Source organism: Prinia subflava, chromosome 2 (genome assembly GCF_021018805.1).
Source record: "Prinia subflava isolate CZ2003 ecotype Zambia chromosome 2, Cam_Psub_1.2, whole genome shotgun sequence".
NCBI classification, from domain to species: domain Eukaryota; kingdom Metazoa; phylum Chordata; class Aves; order Passeriformes; family Cisticolidae; genus Prinia; species Prinia subflava.
In genome coordinates, this window is record NC_086248.1 from 15,839,304 (window position 1) to 15,860,988 (window position 21,685).

General features: G+C 39.2%; 2 long non-coding RNA genes across 2 annotated transcripts in view; both read left to right on the plus strand.

The window, feature by feature from the left end:
* The window catches only part of LOC134565593 (uncharacterized), a 329,001-nt gene that overhangs the window by 127,855 nt on the left and 179,461 nt on the right, over window positions 1–21,685 (plus strand). The window contains exon 10 of the long non-coding RNA XR_010083946.1: window positions 10,595–10,700. This is a non-coding gene — a long non-coding RNA (uncharacterized LOC134565593). The remainder of the gene's footprint in view (window positions 1–10,594; window positions 10,701–21,685) is intronic.
* Window positions 271–5,622, plus strand: LOC134565600 (uncharacterized). Its single transcript, XR_010083947.1, has 3 exons — window positions 271–549; window positions 2,479–2,596; window positions 3,916–5,622. It is a non-coding gene; the product is annotated as an uncharacterized LOC134565600 (long non-coding RNA).

A 21,685-nucleotide genomic window follows, 5' to 3' on the forward strand; every position in this document is an offset into this window, starting at 1 on the left:
GTAGTATTAAACAAAGATCCTTAATACTGATTTCCTAATGCTTTCATTCTCTCCCTTTTGGCTGTGTATGCTACGCGTTTGCATACATTTAGACTTTTGTGTTTATCAAAAAGGGAATCTCAAGAGACAAGAGAATGAAGAAACTGTGCATAGTACACTCTGTCAGAGTATATTCTCAGGAGTCTGCAGGGGAGGGGACTTAGGACTCACATCTCAAACAGACGTCCTGAGCACAAAAATAGTTGTACAGGACCTTGTCCCAGGCAGGCATGAAGAAATGCAGCAAGGAAAGACCTTCTTGCTGATCTAGGCTTAAGACTTTTTCCAAACAAGCAAAAGCAGCTCAGCAGATTTTTCAGGCCAAAAATTTGGATAGGGATGTTTGTAAATTGGTTTGTTTTGCCCTCCTGTATGCCATCCTGGTTTATCGGATGTAAAAAATGTGGATTATCTGGATTTCAGTTGTATTCTGCCCACTCGAGGACCAGACCAGAAATACTTGATTATGGTACTACTTGCATCCAACTTGTACTCAACCAAAGGAATTGTGTAAGTGAACAGCACAAAACTGTCTTTATACCTTCACAAAATGCTTTCCAACCTGTCTACATAAGCTGACTTGCTGAAGTCTCTATGATGAAAAATATTTTCTCTCTCTTTTTTTTGTTTTTCCTTAAAAATACTTTGTAGCTCTTGCTATGGCATTCTGGGAGACTTCGGTAGATGGTTTTGAGAGCACAAATATTATTTTATTGGTAAAGCTTGAGCGCATCAGTAAAGTCTTACCTGACAGCACTGCACAAGCTTGCTGCATTGTGTGCATCAGAGCTGACATTTGAATGGGCTGGTGAGTTATCATAACAAATGTGGACCCTGTGGGGAATTGTTTACTGTGTGTAAGAAGATGAGAAGATCCTGGGTGTGGACAGGAGAAAAGGGCAATGTGGCAACCTCAAGCATTTTATGGGTGTATGTTAAACAAACAGCTGCAGTAATACAGGAGGTTATCAGGAGCCTCAGGAGATCCAAGAGCAAAGCTCTGGTGGAGAGATAGAGGAATCAGATGCACAAACATTCTTCCCTGCTGACAGGCAGGACTGCACTGGTATATTCCTCTGCTAGTCCAAACGAGTCTGGAAGAGGAGCTGAGCAGAAAAGGGAACTTCTGGTAAATGAGGAAGGCTGCTTCTTGCTTCACAGGCCACTTCCTGTTACATGTTCATCTCTTTTCCAGGCATAGCTGACAGCAGTCCCCATGAGCTCCTGAAGCTGATACTGGGCTAGTTAGAGTGTAAGCCTAACTTAAGCTCATGGCTACCAAAAGTCAGTAATGTTTGACACAGTGTTTGGTGACCTGTGGAAAATGAATTTGGCTTCACAACAATTCCCTGAAGTTATTTTGCCTTATCATTAGAAAAGCACTCCCGATTTCCTCAATTGGCACAGATTTTTTTTCTCTGTGCCCTGTACCTATGGAAGCAAAGCACTCTGATCATGAAGCAAAGCCAGCAGGTGTGTGCCAAGGAGGGGGGACTTCAAGTCAGTCTTGGAGACACCTTGTTGCAATGGCATGGAAGAGACTTAATTTCTTTTGCTGAGATCTGTATCTCTTATTTGTCTTAAAAAGGAAAAGAAAAAAAGAAAAAGAACACGTCCTTCTATGGGCTGATGAGTAAGAAGCTTTTCAGACACCTAAAACGAGTAATGTGAAAAATTAATAGTTTGGAGTCCAAAGCAAAGTTTGTGTGACCTCGGAAAGGGAGGGAGAGAGAGTCTTCAAGGGAATGACAAGAATCTAAAAATATTGATTTCAATTTGCCATGGGAGGGAGCAGGAGAAACAAGCCATTGGAACAAGTTTCTGAAGCTTCCCACTAGCTGGAATGTTGAACAGCAGAGTGAAAACAAACATTTCTGTAAAGTTTGCCTTCTCAGAAAAGATTAAGTCCAGGCCCTCTTGTCTTGCACTCTGTCACTGGCAGCCTCTGGTCCTGTTTGAAACACCAAAGAAGGCAGAACTTTCTGTGCTGGTGGTTTGTGGAAAAAAGAAAAAAGCTATGGAGGATGTTTTACTTTGAGCAGGGATTTCAGGCTGTAACAAAATCCAGCCTTGTGAAGGGCTTGGGCACTCGTGAAAGGCTGTGCTCAGCATCTGGGGCTGGAGGAAGACAAGGGTACAGTCGTGCCCTGTGTTCATAAGGGCTCTTCTAGAAGTGCCTGCATTAGGTAGCCCTCTGCATTTCTCCAAATTCAGAGTCCTCAGCTCAGATTTCATGAGGCCACATGATTTGATTCTGCATTTTGTGTGATTTCAGACCAATTGCTATGTCCAGAATACTGCACCAGGGTCAGTAGGCCCCAAAGACCCTGGCCCACCTTTCCCTTGACAGGGAAGAGCACAGTGTGCACGTGTGTCTCCAACTGGCCAGACAAGAAGGAAGCTTTGATATTTGAAATGACTTTTTCCTTTTTAATACAGGTCCAAGCAAGATCACAGTCTCTGTTGCTTCATATATTTGAGAAGAATGCAATAACTAAAGTAAGATGATAAACTGAAATTTGGAAATGGAAATGGCTTGAAATCCACGTATCTGAAGGTGACTGGGCTATTAACGTGAGATGAACTTCCTTGTGACCTATATGCATGTAAAGATTGACACCTATACAGGATCAAAGGAGCTTATGAAAGACTACAGTACATGAGAGGAAATTGAAAATGTGTAGGTTGTCGATCTCAAGAGTGGCTTTTATTAGTTATTGTACATAATAAGTATTGTGTCAGAAATGAAAGGGATTAACTCTCACCCAAGGTACTGCACCTGAGCAAATATTGTCTTGCCTGGGTGAAATTTGTGCCAACACAAAGAAGACTTGGTATGAGGCTATGTACTGCTTAAGTCTCACTTAAGTCTTCCAAATGGGGATTGTGCTGGATTTTAGTGGTACGAAATATAAGGACAAATTTCAGCTCTTATATTCCTGCAGTGGAGCTTCTGGAGTAATGTAGAGTCTCACTAGGAGACATCAAAGCTGTTGGAAAGTGCTTTCTCTGCAGACTGACCACTTCCAGATTTGGGAGGTTTTCATGTTACTGAACTGAAGCTCTGAAAGGCTGTTAGAGGAAAACTAAATGGATAAATGACTTTTAATGGCTGAATGTTTTATTCTATGCTGTGTTTTCCAAATGCTCAAATGCTTTGGTCTATGTGACCAAGCAGAAGAATGTTTTGCTGAAGTCAGTAGGTTTTTCTGTGAAACACTGTAAATTTTGTAACAGCAGTTGACAGTTTGTTGTTGGAAGTATGAATAGAAAACTTAGTTTCAAAATGAAAGTAACAAATATTTTCAGGCCAGAGGGAAAAAATTCTATATCTGGATTAATAAGGAATTATTTTTCATGCTGAATCCTTCTGTCTAGATCTGCTTCCAGCAGATGATACTCACCTTTCAAGCACACCCTTGCACCTGGTCCCAGTTTGCACACCTCTTGCTAAATATTTTCCAGTTTGTGGAAGAATGGTGAAATGGTTTCATAAGAACACAGACAATTGACTTGACATTGATTCCCATATTTAATTGCCTGTATTTTCTTTAGTGATAAGGCATGCCTATCTAAGCTGGACTGTAACAACAGAGAGGAAAGAAATGGGATATAATCTTGTACACACATTATTTTTTGAAAAATATGTCCTAGGTGGTGTTTTTTTTTTTTTTTTTTTTTTTTTTTTTTTTTTTTTTTTTTTTTTGTGATTCACATATTTATTGTCTTTCTTTTATCCTGCCACAAGATAGGCTGAGAGCAAAAGAAATGGAGAACCTCATGGTGCCTTTCTGTAAAGCTGCCTCTCCTGTGCATTAACCTGTTTCCAGGGATTTCTTGTAGTGATGCCTCTGTTCTTTCCATAATATGTTCCAGGACATGGAAATCACCAAGTGAAAGACTTTGGGATGCTGTCATATGAAACTGTTCCTTCTGAGAGGATGTTGCTGCACTGACAATGGAGTATTTTTGAGGGGCTTGTTTCACCCTGCTGCTCTCATTATGGCTTACACATCACAAGAATGCTTATTTTCCCTACCAAGCTGATCCCTGAGCTCTTGCTGTATGGCTGGCTTACTAGAATTGCTGGTTAGTCTGAATGATCATTTTACACAGTTTTGGGGTCTTCTCCCCTTTTTTTTTAATTCTTTGCAACTCAAATATATTCTGAACTGATATTGTTAGATTCATTTATTCTGTTTCTTGATGATTTTTATCTTACACATATAATTGTAAGCGCCGTATTTTTTATCTTGCATTGGTGTAGTGGTTGTGTTCTGAACTGAAGGAGATGAGTGATCTGAGGAATCCAGGCCAATGCTGGTTTAGGTAAAATGATCACACATGAATAGATCTGCTTAGCATTCAGGAGCCCTATAATCCTTCTCTGGCGTTTGAGGAGACCATAGGGTGGTGATGGGCTCCTCTGTCCTTCATCTAATACTTGCCCAGTGTAAGAACACTGGAAAACAGGTCATTGTCCTCACAGGATCCCTGTGAGGTTGGCAGTACTGCTGTCACCATTTTGCAGATGAGGAAATTTTTGGCAGAAGAGAATTGAATGACATAACCAGCATTCCTCTAATATATATCAGATAGTGATCTATAGAAGCATAAATCCATAAATCCTTTTTACCTCCTTCCCAAGTTTGGCAGAAGACTTTGTACTCTTCCTGATTTCTGTCCTAGTCAGAATTGTTCTGCCATCTGCTCCAAATTAATTTCTGTAACTTTCCATGATTTCCCAAATAAAAATATTGGATTGCATTTGTGTCATGTTTACAATGTACATGGAGGAGAGGGGAAATCTCAGAGGAGTCAGATCATGGATCTTAAAGCTTGCATCTGCATTGTTGTGACGCTGTGAGTATGCACAGAGCAAGAAAGAACTTTTCTGTGCTAGGTGAATTTCTAGGGAGTCTTTCCTTTCAATGGTCAACAACAAGTTTTGGAAAACAGGATGATTCTACCTTGGTATGTTTTTTGATACATAAAGACAAAAATAACAAAATATCTATTTCTTTTATAATTAGGGGGGAAATGCATTTAGATTTTTGGTTTGACCCACTTGATCCCACATTGAAGAGAAAGAGAAGGGTGAGACAAAGAAATCAAAAGTTTTTCTGTCTTAATAATTTCTAGATAAACATCACCAGTGAGCTTATTAGTATGGCATTTTCAGTGGAAATACAGTATTTCAGCTGGACAAAATGCAAGAATGTTTCCTACTCAGGAATGGAACAATCCTTCATACTGCCACAGCTGCCTCAGCTCCTAATATGGATTTAGCAAGTAGCTCAAAAATACCCATCAGAACCCAAAGATGCAGTTGCTGTGGTGGTTTTTCAAAACCTTAAAGGCATATACAAAAAAAAAAAAGTTAGAAAAAAATTTGCTTTAACAATTGTTGATTGCAAAATATGAGGGATCTTGCATTTTCCCGGAGTTACTAGCCATTTGTTTTGATTTCTTCCATAGCAGGTTCTGCCTTGAATATGCTACAAAATTTGATTCTGTTGTGTTTTATGTGCACTGAGCTCAAGCAAAAGCCTTCTGTCACAATGTCAGTGCCATTTTGCTCTTAGAGATTGTAGCTTTCAGCTTGATGCTTTTTTGTAATGACACGACTCTTGTTCATCCTTGTTTTGATGTTCTTTTGATGTAAAGTATGTTTTCTGAATGAATGGGTTTGCTCCTTGTTTATAAATCAAATTGCTGAAGCTTATTTTCATGGGATTTTTAATTATACAGCATTTAATTCCAGAGTTCATTTTCTTTGAGAAGAATCCTCAGAAGCCTTTTAAATACCAGGGTACCGCTTTTTGTCTGGGAAGTCTCTGAGTCGCAGAGAGTTGCCGGAGACTGTGCTGTGGGGGTATCACTGTAGGTTTATCTTGATATCACACAGTTTCCTAAGTTTATGTAATTGCTTAGTGATGGATATGTGGATATGTGTACCTGGTACAGCTCCTTTATATCCCTATACACAAAAAATGTGTGCATGTCTTCATTCCTCATGTCTTTTTTTGATCTCACTTTCTGCATTTCTTATCATACAGCTGGAAGTCACTTACAAAAGGTAAACATTTAGGGTAGTATCCCAGCAGAAGTCCCAGACTGTGCTGTGTTGGTGCACTGGGCAGGGCCAGGAGCAGTGGCATTGGTGACCTGTGGAGTTTGGTGTTAGCACACTCTGGGGCAGGGTTCTGCCCGTGCCAGCCAGTGCTCTCTGCAGCTGGGCCTAGAGATGGGTCAGGGCAGCACTGAGAGCTGGGGACTCTTCCAAGCAGGCAGATATGGATGAGAACTCCTCTTTGGGGAGTGGGCAGGACAGAGTTTAGCCATATGGACATGGACTGTGCCATAAAACTTGTGCTCAGGGCAGGGAATTGGCTCTCAACTGCTGTATTTTCTATTCCAAGGCAGGCCTGTTGATTTCTGTGCTGCAGTGCCAGGCCCTAAGACAGAATGCATTTACAGCTCTCTGTATACAGGACATAATTTTAATGCTTGGCTCTTGCTGCAAAAAATGTCACAGTGAACTTCAAGAGGATTGTTTATGTCCCCAGAACCTTAAGCTGGAATAATGACTCTAATTTATTTATGCACATTTTGACAGCTTGTTATGTTTTATTCCGTAAAGCTAAATGTGGTCTCAACACCTTGGAGTTATTGCTACCAAGTAGTGATGCCAGGGAGAGATAGGGATTTTTGTCTCTGAGCAGGGAAGATCTTTTCTGTTCTGTAAGGATTTAAAACTACCGTCCTCATGTCTATCCGTGTGTTTGAGAATGTATGGTGAAACTGAGGGCTGATGTGTCCTAGCTGCGTAAATGAGTGAGAACAGATCAACTCTACATCAACACTGAATGCTTGAGTAACCCAGAAACCAGTGACCTTTGCGTGGGAGCTGTCACACTCAGACAAGAGATGGGGAGCTCTGTCCTAGAGTAGAGACCTGTAAATGCTTGCTTGCTCTGTAATATGACTCAGTTTGTTTTAGATCTGCTGAATGGTGCAGATTGGGTACCCCCTTAAGAGAAATTCAGTCTTTTTCTTTCTGGAGATCTAAAAGACAGACCCCTTCTGGTCTGACAGGGTTGTATCATTTCTGTGTGTGTTTTAGGTACCCGTATTATTTTCAGTGTCTAATATAATGCTTTAAATTTGATAATATATTGACAGCTAATCAAGGTGTTCATAGGGACATTGAACAGTTTTGTAAATGAGTAGAATACGATATTAGTCTGTAGAAGGCTGTTTTGATGAGGGGTTTAAATGAAAACAAAAGAAAACAACAGTAACACCAGAACACTGGTCACTGGATTCTGTATGATTTTGAGTTTCTTTTCCTGTTGTCTACAGCAATATCTATATTATTAAAGAAAACATTGAGGAAGCATCCCCAAGCACCACATTGTCTACAATTAAGTGATAGAAAAGTTCCTTGCAGGCTTTAGATCTGGACCAACTAGATTTCTCAAATAATTTATAGGCACCATTCAGGGATGAGCTCCAACCCAGAACCCACTCTGAACAGGTACCTGACCATCTTGTCTTGGAGGTAAAGCGGGTTAAATGATGTGAATAGGAAATGTTTGCAGACAGTAGCTGTAATCCCAAAGAACTGTCCCAGGCTTGTTCAACTGTGTAGTGCAGATAGAGCTAATGCAAGCTTACTTCTGTAGCATATACATTGGGAAGCTGTGTTGAAATGGGGAAGTGGAGGAAGAGTGTGTTTACCCTATGGGGATGACAGAAATCACATTATCACTGACTCTTAATTCCTTCCTGAATATCTTCTATTGGCTCTTAACAGCAGTAGCACAAGAAAAATAACATTTGTGATGGGCCCGTGGAGATCCCTGGAGTCTCAGTTGGGACTGCTGAGAGACAAAGCTGTAAATATGTTGTGGTGGACTGGAAAGGAAAAGGTGCCGATCTAGGGGGGAACTCAAAGCGTAAGTGTTGGCTCTTGTTCACTAACATGGGTGATAGGGCAGACTGATCATTGCCTTTGCGCTTTAGTCTGTGTTTCAATGCATTTTTTTTTTATACTTTTTCTTAATGGACTACTCCAACAGCACAGTTTCCAGGGCCAAGTTCATTTATAGTCACGTGGAGAACTTGAATATTATTACTACTTAAATATTATTGTTACTGCTTCAGAAACAATAGGAGGATGTTCCTATGCTGCTGAGAAAGAGGCACAGATGAGAATGATCCTATTGCCATTCAGTAACTTAATCCTTAGTCAAAGCTTTTACTGGGTTTATAATCTAAGAGAAAGAGCTGTGGCAACACTGGGATTCATATGCAAAGTCATTCACCATCAAATAAATCCTAGTGGTAGAAGTTTGGTTTCCTCACTCCTGCCCTGAGGGAATGATCAAAGTCAATCTCAAATCTGATCGTCTCTGCAGTCCAACAGAGGAGATCTGCTTGAACATGGAGAGTGAGCTGAATTCCCACCTTTTTTGAGTTGGCATTTCATATTAGGATTTGAATCTTGTATTGTGTATGTTTCTCAGGGATGGTGAGTTTATCAGGATGGTGAGTTTATCAGGATGGCACTTGCATATAGTTCTGTGATCACTGTGATAGTTCTCTCATCTCTAAAGTAATTTCCTGAAAAAATAATATGAAAATCACAAGTGTTAGTCAGTGATTTTTAAGTAATTAAATACAGCTGAAAAGATAGATATGCAAGAACCTGGGCCAAATCTTGGCTATAACCTTGTCTGAACTGTGTAGAGTATGGCATACTCCACTGTCCTTTCTGTGAGAAGGTAGAAATGAGTTCCATTTCCTGAAACAGTTGCCATTCCTATTAGTAGAGGCAGGTCTTGGAGATCATTAAAGAAATGAGCCATTGGGAAACTGATGTGAGTTACATTCTACCATCAGTGAAGTCTGCTGTTGTTGTCTACAGGCATCTTTCACTGTGATATTTTAGCCTTGGCTCTTAGTCCTGGCCTAAAGTACCTGGTTTTTTTTCAGAAGTGGCTGGTCCTGACCCATAGTGAGGAATGCACAGTCTATGTCTTGCCCTGGACTCTGTTTCATCTTGCAAAGTACACATAGTTAATCTCTGTCCTGTCCCCTTTTCAGACAGAAGACACTGGCAACAAGGAGTAGTTGATGGGGTTCCTGACAGCAGATGTTTCTTTTAATTCGGCTGCTATAGGGGTTTTCAATATACTAGCGTGTTTTTTTTCTTGTCTGTGAATTTGTGTGAAAATGAGTTATGGAGCTGAAGCCTGGATTACATTAGGAAGTTGCTGTGCTTTAAATTAATTTCTCTCTAAAGTCAAAATGGGACCTTTGGATGTTTGGAAAATCCAACCACCAAATGCTTTCCTGTTTTATATACTATGGATAGGAGTTCTTATCTTCATTCCTGCTTCAGAAAAACTGACCCTGCAGGACAGGGGGGTTGGTTAGTTTTCTGTCACAAAAGCACATACATTGTGGCAAACTTGAAAGAAGATGGAAGCTCATCTTTTTCTAACTTTTCTATTAATTTTATAGCTAGACAGGTAAAAATAGGATGCTTTCCATATAATCCTAGTCTCCAAATTGTGTTCATGGGTATTCTAAGCTACAGCCCACAATAACTTTTAGCATTTTGGAGTGTATGGACAAATGGAAGTAGGAGATTGTGACTTTTTATGACTTTTATAAGGAGTTGGCACAAGGTTATATAGTTTAATTTGGGCTATATTTTGCTAGCTTTTGCACATATGGAATAGCATCTTTCTCTGCAATAATCATACCTATATATTTCTGTCAGAATCTGTCCTACCAACTGGAGTGAGCTATTTCACACTGTATCTGATGTTGTTTCCTTTTTCTCTGTTGAAGCAGAGTGCTTTGCTGTATATCCTGATATCCCATGGCTCCCCTTTTGGAGCTCTGTTCACACATCTTGATTCCATCTGTACTCTTGAAGAGGGGCTCTAGGTGGAACATGTATCTGTCAAACACATGTCCACTCTGGACAGCAGCCCTTTACGGGTCACGCCTTGAAACATCGCTAATTTGATTTCAAAGGGAGCTATTACAAAATGCCTTTTGTGTTGTTAGGCCTCAGGAGAAGGACCTCAGTTGGACACAGTGAAACACTGCAACGGCTTTAGCCGTGGTGTTCCTTGTTGGAACAGATACAAGAATCAGTCAAGCCTTTGTCTTGGAGTGCTGTACCTCTTCAGGAGAAGTCCCCTGATGTGAGAGGGGATGGCTGAATATGTGTTAAAAGGTCCAGGGGACAGAATCTTAGTGATCCACAGCATCCCTCAGATGCTGTTGAACAACCTCAGGAAATGAGTGGAAATCTGACTCTTGTTTGACTATCCTGAGTCCTGAGAATGGCACAGTAGGTGCAGAGGGTTGACATGCACATCTGTGCACTCCCTACCAGTGCTTTGAAGATCTGTGTTGCAGCAGCTTGTGGCTTTTTATGATCCAGTCATGTGCATTTTTAAGACTTAGAATTAGACACCTTTGTGCTTGAAGTTAAGCATGACTGTGACTCATTCAGCTGTCACTCTTACAGACTTGGTGTGAGAACCATATGGAAGGGAAGAAGTATCCTAGACTCAAGATGCAAGTTTATGGATTGCAAGACAGGAGACCAAACACTGAAACACCATCTAACAAAAGTGAGTACTTGATCAAAATTTCCACTTCTATTCGATCAAATTTCCAACATAAATTAAGCCATTTTCTCAAAGTAGTGGCTTTTCCCATTGGTAAGCTGTGCATCTTTCCCCCCAACAGTAAATTCACTATTTTCAGTTAGTTACAGTCGCTCACAGGCTGCACAATCTCTGAGCACATTAGAGCCATAGTAGCAGTCTGTCTGGCATTTGTAAACAGGCAACACTTGGGACTTCATAATACTCTAACTCAGTGCACTACTATGCCAAAATAAAGGTCATTTCAATTTCATATTATGTCACACAGTTTTGAAGTGACATGTGTTTAATGATTTTACTCCAGTAAATGAACGATAGCAAGTATTAAACTAATATGCTTTGATGATATGCCCACAAAGAAAGGCAAAATCATTTCAAAAACATTAAATTAATATTTTTCCTGAAAAAAACCCCACAACCCATAACAAAGATTCAAACTCCTACTAAAAGCTTCTGCAATGAAGAAAATCGGACTTCTTGGCCCTTTTCAGATGACAGTTTGCAGAAGTTTCACTGTAATTTATTTATGTGTGTCCATCACTGCAGAGAGTGAGGCTGATCTTTTGATAGAGGCAGAAGAGCACAAAAGTTGCAATTTGAGCTTGTCACAGAAGCTGTGACAAATCTCACAGAGCTCATAACAAGACCACTAAAAGAGTGGAAAGCTGGTCCTTATGTGTATGAAGCCTATAATTGTGCACAGACATTTTTAAAGTCTTCTCATTTAGCAAAACCTTCCTTGTCTTCCAACTCTGCATAATAGTCCAGGTAGTTTCTCTCTGCCATCTTTCTAGCAGGCTGTGGGCTCAAACAGGAGCACAACAGGTGCTATTAGAACATCAGGAAAGACTTTTTCATGGTGAGTGTGGTCTCTCAAAAATTGCCCAAGAAGGCTGTGAAGTCTTCATCCTTGGAGATTTAAAAGCCATCTTGACATGGTTTGGGCAGCTTGCTTCAGGTATCCCTTCCTGAGCAAGGTAGTTGGGTCAGCTGATCCCCAGAGGTCCCTTCTAATGCCAGCCATTCTATGACTGATTCTGTGGCTACTTGATTTGGGCTGCTGACATCTTGTTATTCAAAGGCCTAAAGGCATTGAACAAAATCTGTTACCCAGTCTTAATTTTGGGAATGTTGCTTTTGGTGTTAGCAGTTGGTCGTGTGCCACTTTTAAGAAACTAACAGCTCCTTCAGCACAGAAAAGGTGAGAGAACTGTTTTGATTCTTCGTGGTATAGCTTTTGAGTGTGCAGGTGGAAAGTTTGTATTGAGGCTTCCTCTTCCAGGAAGAAGTGTGAAGATTCCACGAAGTAGGATGAACACTAGTAAATGGCTGTAGTATGAACACTGGGGATGTACACCTCACAGCAGTTTGTAACAAAGATCTTTCAGCTGGTGCTTGCAAAAGTTGATTCTTAATATTCTATGCTGTGTTTAGTAATCAGAGGATGAACTGTCTCTTGAGCTGGTCACACACCAAGTCGTGTCTTCTGTTTGGTCACTACTCCCATTGAAATAAAACTGATGAGAAACTGTAAACCAAGAAGTCAATACTGATCGCAAAATAAATTACGTGTCCCATTGAACCCCTCCTGTCTGACCTCACTGAGCAGTAGGAATAGGAAGACATCAGGGAGAATTTGCTATTAGGCTGCAATCCTAGAATGAGACAGCTAAATTAATCCCAATTAATTTCCTTTGGTGACACATTTTTCTGAAAGACACTTTAGGTATTCAAACTGCAAAAAGTCTGCAATGTTGCATACAGACGATAAACCTTCCTATGTTGTTCATCTGATCAATTGCTTATTTTGGTCAGTGGTTATATGACATCATTTAATAGAGGACAGCTAAATCCATGTAAATAATAAAAACCAGAAAGAGACTGTGTACTTGCTGTCTTAAATCCACTGGGCCAATGATGAAATTTAATAATACAACCATTCCTTACCACTCTCAATTGTTCTTACAAACCATCCTAAAATGTTTTATTATCAATAATCATGACAAATATAATATGATATTCCTATTTTTCTAGTGCATGGCCATGAGCACTTGCATGAGCTTCGATGATGATAATATTTGGCTTAAAAATTATTTTAACAAATTTTGAATTGTTTCTAGTCATATCAAATTCAGTGCCAGAAGATAAACAAAATGGTTTCAGGAATACTTTTGATGCTGTGCTTAATGCATTCATAGTAATAGGAAACCAAAGTTATCTTTTGTATGCATGTGCCATGGAACTGAGAAATATCTTAAGACAGCAAAATACTATGTCTTTGTTACTTTTCGACTGATACAGTCCCAACAAAGTTTTTTGAGCAGAGACAGCAGGATAGCACTGCATTTCTCTTCCTTTGCCATGATTTCTGTATAAGTGCACACACACCATATCACTGGTTTCAATGGTCTCTGTTGTCTGTCAGGGCAGGTTAAGCTCCAGATCCTGTGTTCCATTCCAGGTGCTATCAAGGTGCCTCTGTGCTGGGCGCTGTGGCTGCTCAGCCCTGGCAGTGGGACTGAGACACGAGCAATAGTGTAAGGGCTGGTGCCAGGGATGTCAGAGGCAGTTCCCAGCCTGGCTGTGGGCTCGGGGGAACGTCCCTGGGACTGAGCACAGGTTGGATTGCTGATGTACAGTAATGTTAAAGGGCTGCCTGTGCTGTCAGAGCATCGTGTCTCGTGCTTCACAAGAGAATTGTGTGCACTCTTCAAGCCTTTCATGTCTCATGGTTTATTCCAAGGCCCATCTCCTTTTGAAAAGACATTTAAAAGGTTCTAATATGTATGTGGGTAGGACTTTGTTCCTAATAGGAGAAAAAATTTTCAGAGCTTGCATGCAAATTTTTGGAAGGGGAGTACACTATTACATAAACTTGGAACATGAGAAATGTGAATATGTTCTGTAAATGATGCATATGCTCAAATGAGTGATCACTTTCAAACAATGCATCTTGTTTTCTTTTCTTAAGAGTAATCTTACAGTCCTGCAAGAAATAATAAGAACACCATGAAAACAGCCTCCAGACTTTATTATTGAAGTTTAAGACTTCAGATTGTTATTGTCATGAAATCAAAGATCTCGGTTCTGCAATAACCATAACTTCACCAAAAATGTAGAGATCCTGTATCTATACCAATGTTTTAAAAGATGAATGGTGGGAAATGCTCTTAATTACTTGCCTGTAAAAATATGAATCACTGGCCAACAAAAAAGTATAAATTCTCTCTAACTGTTGACTTTTGCTGTTACATAGAACTACTACTGAAAGTTGGCCCTTTATTTTAAAAATCAGTGGTTTTGGAAGGGACTCACCTAACTTTCTAGCTTGCATTAAATCTTTGTTTCCCTCTATGCACATCTTTTCCCTCTTAGTGCTTTTTTTTTAAAATTCCAAGATGCTATATGTTGCGCCTGGCAGAAATGTGTATCTTGCAGTGGAACTTCCCACGCTGGTAGGTACTGAGAAAAGGCTGTGCACAGTCCTTCTGAGTTGATCTACATGGGATCAATTGTGGCATTGGGATACATATCTAAGCAAATAATTTGGGTGGTACTGGAGTGTTGCAGGTGTTTTTGTTATACAGTGTTGGTTCCAGTACATTGTAAGGCGAAGAGGTTTTTTTAGTATTCAAGGAGAGATGACAGATTGGAAGTTGTGTTTGGGACAGGCTCTTGTTGCTACTGAAAATAACTGTGGAGTCTCCAGGGAGTCTATTTAACTCTGCCATATCTATGTTAAAAGGAAAACACGTCAATTGCACTGAAGAACTTGGATAAGTTTCACAAAACCTCTTCAGTGTGACTTAGTTTTTTATCAGTTTTAAAGAGTGATGTACCTTTTTCAGACAGGATAGGGATATGAAAAGTAAATAAACCATTTCTGTATCGAGAATGAGGGGAAAAAAAAGTGGATTAAGAGGAGCATGGAAAAATATACTGTAAATATAAGTTTTACTGCATGTAATATCTGCAGTGCTGGCTTTGGTGACCAGCTTTCCACTGTCCTGCTCTATGGGCTGCAAAGTGGCTGTAAAAATCTGCTCAGAATGACCATGTTTCAGTCTTTGCATGGATATAAATACCCATTATGTGAGAGAGCAAAGACTCAGACCCAGGTATGGGTTATATACAAATACTCAGTAGACTCCCTTCCAGACACAGGGAGTTTCCTTGCACAGGGCAAGGGGTCCTCAGCCTACGAAGCAGCTGCTCCACTTAATTGTTCCATACTTTTCTTGGAAAAAATATATTTCCCTGCATCCAAAAGTGCACCTTTAAGAATAATTTTAAGATGCTTTATTTGCCCTTGACAGAAGAAATCTCTATTGGAAGACACTGTGTCACAAAATGGGAGCTGTGGTTTAGGCTTGGTCATGCTGCTCCTAACTTTTCCCCACATGACTGCATTGTAGCTTAAATTGATCATGGCAAGCAAACCAAAGCTGTTAGTTCATTTAATTGTCAGTTCTGTGTCTGTGCAGTAAGTCAGTCAATGATTGTTCTGAAATGACTGCTGCTACATCACATAGCTGCTCACGTGGCCATTGGATGGGTATTGATGGGGCTAATGGAGTCACTGAGCCAAGCTCACATCTAGCAGTGTCACAGCTCTCCAGATATTGGCCATGATGGTGATTTGTTCTGCACAGCATCCTGAAAGCCCAGGCAGCATCAGAATCCAATGTCCTGGTTTGAGTGAAAATGGCTGCAAGGCTCAGGAGCCTTGAACAGTAAACAGCAAAACCAGTGGTGTTGATGGTGGAGCAGGATGCACAGGCTATCTTCACAGTAATTTAGATACAGCATCACTTGGGATACCCTAAACTGTGAATTTAGTAGCGATTTTTAAAATATTGAGCTTAACAATAATATTTTAATTAAAAAGGACTTTACGATGAACTTTGCTGGCCATTCTGAACCTAGCAAACATAGATGATGAATTTTTTATGAAACAGATCAGAGGGGAGTTTTGATGAATTTTAGAAAGATCAGCAGCAATCTTAGAAGTTAGTCTAGTGAAAATTTAATTTGCCCTGTGCAGCAATGGACCTGTTACTCATCTGAAAACATCTTGTAGAAAACAGCTGTTAGGTCACTAGTTCACCTCACCCTGAAGATAGGATTTCTCTTAACTGTATTCTCTCTTGAGATGTTTTAATGTTATTTTGAAAGCTAATATTAATTTAACCCTATTTTCCCTCTTTTGCATTTCTAATGCTGCTGTTGATAATATCTGCCTCTTGGATGTTTTGCCGCATTTGCAGACTCACCACTTCTGATCAGTGACTACCTCAGCTGTATCTGAAGTATTGATATAGAGATGAAAAACCTGTGTATTCCACTAGTAACCCTTCTCTGCCTCCTTTGTATCTAAAGAAATATATCTTTTTTTTTTAATAGCTTCTTTTTCTTCCAAGATTGCTCTCTCTTTGCCAATCATGTCCCTTAAAAATGTCTTTGAGATTTATCTGGGGGACCATAATGATCATCTTTGTCAAAGAACAAGAAAGCAGAACAACCTGTAGCATCAGAGAATTATTCCTCACGTGTACAGTTGGATAAGATGAGATTCATGCCACATCTCAGAATAACTAATTTTTTTCAGAGCAGAGGTATTTGATTGTTATTTACATTGGTAATCATTCCATCATTCTAGGAATTCTTCTAGAAAACAGGATTCTGTGTATAAACTGAGAACTTCATATTTCTGGGGGTGAGGTTGGTGATGATATTTAGTGTTGTACAAATGAGCTGGGATAATGATAAGTAATTTGCAACCACCTGGCACTGTGTGAACCAGCCAGAGAAATGCGCCTGGGGTGTATTAGGGAGAAATTATACAACTGCATATTTTTTTATGCTGAGATCAACTATGGGGCCTTGACCCATAAGAATTTCTCAGAACTAAAAAGATAAAAAAAGTTGTGTTTCATTGGGCAGCACTGGAGCAGCACTTAGCTAATGAAGGTGCTCTAATCCTATGAAATGTTGGGAGTTAGTCTTGTTTCTCTGCTGCTTTCTGTGCTGAAGCAAGACCATTATAGGACCAAGGCAGTGTATCCATGGGAACATAGAACTCAACTTTAAGAAGCTCTTAAGAAAGAAACTGTTTTGGTTTTTTTTTTTTTCTTTTAAGGTAATTTTATAAGTAGTATTTGCAGAACTTAACAAATGGTCTAAAAATGCTACTTTATTAATGTACCTAGGGAACAGCAGGTATGTGATGGTACTTAAACAGGATGTTACATCTGGCTTGCCCAAATCAGGATTATTTTGTAAAAATAAGGTTTGATAATATGAGTAAGTATTTTTTGGATCAGATTGCACTCTGCATTCGAAATTTCTCACAGTTAATGGTTCTTCCAGCAAGTTATTCATTGCCAGGAAAGGCTCCTTTATTGATAATTATTGTATATTAATGGATCTATCAGATATTTATTTGGCAAGTTTTGTTGGTTAAATTTTCTTTATTGATTTTTCCCAGGGTAAATGAGCTGCAGAAGTGAAAATAGGCAGTCCTCTTCTGCTAGATTTGAGTATTTAAATGTATTTTCAAAATATCAGCTCTATTACAGGAGCATTTGGAACAGACATTTGGATTCCAATAAAATAGTGGATTTCAAGACTTTTTATTATATAAGGATTAACTTAGAAAACAGATGGATGGACTATGTCAAGAATCCTAGCAGGCAGGGAATCATAAGAGGGAAAAATTTCCAGCAAAATTCTAGATATCTGTCTTCAGAAATGTCTGTGAAAAAGCCAAAACTGTGTGTGCAAATCAAACTGTACTTTTTCAGCTGCTGCTGTTGTGTGTGCAAATGGAGACTTAGGAAACAGAAGTTTAGCAATTTCCTTTAAATTGATTGCACCAATATCTAAGAGGTGATTGGATGAATTTATGAGTGTTTTAGATATAGCTTGTAACTGCTGCTTCACATTATAAACAAAGCCATTAACTGAAACATAGCTACAATAACTGAAATGAGTTTCATTCATTGAAGATGTTGGGGCACATTTAATGCCTTTTTCTGTTGTGTAAAGATGGCAATAAATTTTTCACTTTTGCTAACATTTAAATCAAGCTTCAGAGTTAACTCAAATGCTTGTTTTGATGGGGGAGCAGGTTTTATGCACTCAACCAAACCCTCTTTTTTTAACATAAACATTTTTTATGACAGGTTTATTTTTGAGAGCACCTTGTATAAAGACATTGCCTTCAGGAAGAAACAGTGGAATTTTAGGATTGTTTGAAACAAATGTATATGGATATGTTATATGTCATGACTATGCTGCCTCACACGCTGTTGGATCAAATGGACTTGCAAAAAATAATAAAGGACTAAACCTGCAATCAAATTCTCTAATATTTCAGTGGACATGGTTGCATGTGAAGCTACTTCAGAATGAGGCTCATGATTCTGGACCTCTGTTCTGAATATATATGGATGAAGATGCTTCATTAAAAAAATCATAGTAGAGGACTTCTTACAGTGTATGGAATTACATGCACAAGGCTGCACAAGATGTAATTTAACCTTATGCATTTCTTCCAGGATTTGCATGATTAATTTTTCCTGCAGTTAAATCTGATGGTAAAACTAACCTGTGGATCAAACAATAATTGCAATGAGGGGGGAAGTTCATGTGTTATTTTTCTTACCTTGTCCTGCAATAAGATAAATTATCAAATGGACAATATTTGCAGAGTTACTGTCATTTTTCATAGGTATATCATATTTTGATTATAAACTTAACAAATTTAAACTTGAGGTAACAAATTTTGACATTAAAACTTGGTGTTGACTTCTCAGTAATTGGTCCAGAATAAAGTATAATTTTGAACTGCTAGAGTAAAAAAGCAGTCATTCAGAATGTGTAAATTCACTAACTTCTGTTTTGGAAGCACTTGTCAAAATCACTGTTTTTTACACCATCAGTTGCTACATAAAGGAAAAACAGGTTCTAAAAATTAGGCTAGTTGTTACCTAGCAAGGTTTGCTACAGCTGATTTTCTTTATGCCCACACTATGAACTTCAGTATCCTACTTTTCATACAAGTATTTTATATGGATTCTCAGACAATGGGCACAATAATTCAGGTTTGCTGCCTTCATTTGAAAGTTAATTTGGATGAAAGTAAGGTTTGCATTTAAAGCACAAAAGCTCTTCCTGCATAAGTGCATGTGTGGACAGTTTTAATTCAGGAATCAAAATGTCTTCTGGTTTCACTTAATCTACTTTTAATAGTAGTGTTTAGCTTAATCCTTCATTGAACTAGAACAGGTCTACATACCAATCCACCTCTAAATGATGTTGAAAAGGGAGAAGCTTTTCTGAATAACTGCTATTAATTTTAGAAATATTTTTGCAACTATTTAGGTCTGTTTGATCTCAGTATGCATTGATATGTACTGCGGCCTTTCAAATCTCAAGTCTAAATTTTTCAACTCATCAAATAACAAACTGCAATTTAAATGCTCAGAAGACTGGGCTCCAAAACCGAAGTTGTACTGAGTATTTGGGACAGAAGTGTAACTTAGGTTTGTGGCTTTTGCCAGTCTCAAGCTACAATTGGTTCTCTGTTGGTTGTGGGTATAGTAACAGCAGTATTTAACCAAAAAAGAGGCAGCAATGATGGTCATTAATTGAACAAATTGAATCACTGATTGTTTTTAAACAGAGGGAATAAAGGCTTGTGCTCAAATCCCATCAATCTCACTTGCATGGTGCTATGACTTAGGGATAATTCCTTGTTTCAAGAGTTAAGGCTGTCAGCTCTAAGAAGCAAGCCTTGTGTCTGAACACTCCAAGTGTCTGAACTGTGCTTAACCAACTAGAACTGTTATATGGTTGAGAGTCTTAAACATAACTGCAAAATATTATGTAAGTATCTTTTTGGCATTTCAGTAGATTCTTAGAATTAAAAATAAAATCTTTGCACTTAGACTTTTGGGGAACTCAAGTAATTTTTTTTTTTTTTTTTTTTTTTTTTAAATGATCATTTAAGCTCCTTATGCAGTTTTTAGAAAGGCTGATGTGCATACCTGGGCTATTCTGAAGGTCAAATAATCTGCATATTGAACATTTCAAGCTGCTGTCCTGCTTAAGTTCCAAACCATTAGCTTAGCAAATGGGAGCCTAAATATAAGCAAAGTCAATAGGGAGGAAAAAAATCCACTCCATAGTATGTCTAGTGATAGAAAAAGCTGCAAAATGCAAACATGAATTTTTAATTCAATGTTCTTTAATTTAAAAAAACCCACCAAAACAACCCACACCACCTTCACTCCCTTCCCCCCTGACAAGCTTGCAAAAACTAGGTCTGAATTCCCAGTGGGAATAATGAGCAACAGCAAGAGTGAATGCTGGGAGAGTAGAATGCGATTGTATTAGTCTCCATCACAATGGGAGGTAAACCCAAATCATTTATAAAACGTAAATGCTGGCAGAACACAGGGAGCTCAGAGCACCACACTGCAGGTGTGATTTATGAGGCTGGGGACTGGCTATAAATCAAACCCTTTTGTTTTAAATAGTACTGCTTCAACGCAGGAGATCAGTTTACATGTAGAGGAAATGATGAAAAAAATGCAGTACATTGCATCCCGAGAATATTAGAGAATCAGCTTTACAATGTGGCTATCAGGAGCACGCTCAGACAAAGGGTATCTGATGCGCAATTTAACGAATGCTCCCACTGCTCAACAGAGTGCCCTAATCTGGCAACTCAGGTTTGCTTCAAATGTATTAATCATGGGATCTATTTTTGAGACCAGCTGTTAAAATCATTGCACTTAGGATCAGGAATATATTGGCTATTCCTGTTAACTAGCTAGAGGTGTCCTTTCATGCCACCAAAAGCCCTGCCTGTTTCTATGTTATCTGTATTTTTCCTTAATTCTAAAGTTTGATGGGTCTCATTGTTTAGTGGCCTTGTCCTATGGAAATAGGTGAATAAAGCAATTAATTCCTAAGGATTCTAACTGAGAGTAGGCATCCTGCAAAGTTCTGCTCAATTACAGGAAAATGCACATCTGGCAAGGAAAAGTGCTTTTCTCCCTCTATTGGTTATATAATCAAATGGAAGAGATTTTAAAGGTAATGAACAACGTGATTTCTTCTGCTCTGCTTTCTGGATCTGCCAGAGTTTATCTTGGCTGCATATTTTGCATTCATTTTACATGCATACCACTAGAGCCTGTGTTATATGCATAAAACCACACTTTATGTATTGTGGAGTGTGGGCCAGAGAAGCACTTTAAAAAGCTGAGACAACAAAAGGCCTACATAAAGGTAAATACTGCAGTTACATAAGTTTTCAAAGAAATTTATAATGAAACAAGAACTACATGTGCTTCACTTGTGCATATCCTGACCATTTGATGTGATGGCCTTATCATGGAATTGTTGAATGGGCTGGGTTGGAAGGGACCTTAAAGATCATCCAGTTCCAACCTGCCTGCCATGGGCAGGGACACCTTTTAATAGACCAGGCTGCTCAGAGCCCCCTCCAACCTGACTTGAAATGCTTCCAGGAATGAAGCATCCACAACTTCCCTAGGCAACCTGTAACAGTACCTCAAACACCCTCACAGTAAGGAATCTCTTCCTCAGTCTAATTTAAACCTGCATTTTTTAATCCGTTTGAAGGCATTCCCTCTTGTTCTGTCACTATCTGTCCTTGTAAAAAGTCCCTCTCCATCTTTCTTGTAGCCTCTCTTCAGGTACTGTAATGTCACAATTAGGTCACCCCTAATGCTTGTTTTTCCAGGCAGAGCGAACTCATTTCTTAAAGCCTTTCCTCATAGCAGAGTTGTTCTGTCCCTCTGATCATCTTTGTGGCCTCCTCTGGACTGCTCCAACAGGTCCCTGTCCTTCCTGTGCTGGGGCCCCAGAGCTGATGCAGCCCTGCAGGTGGGGTCTCAGCAGGGCAGAGCAGAGGG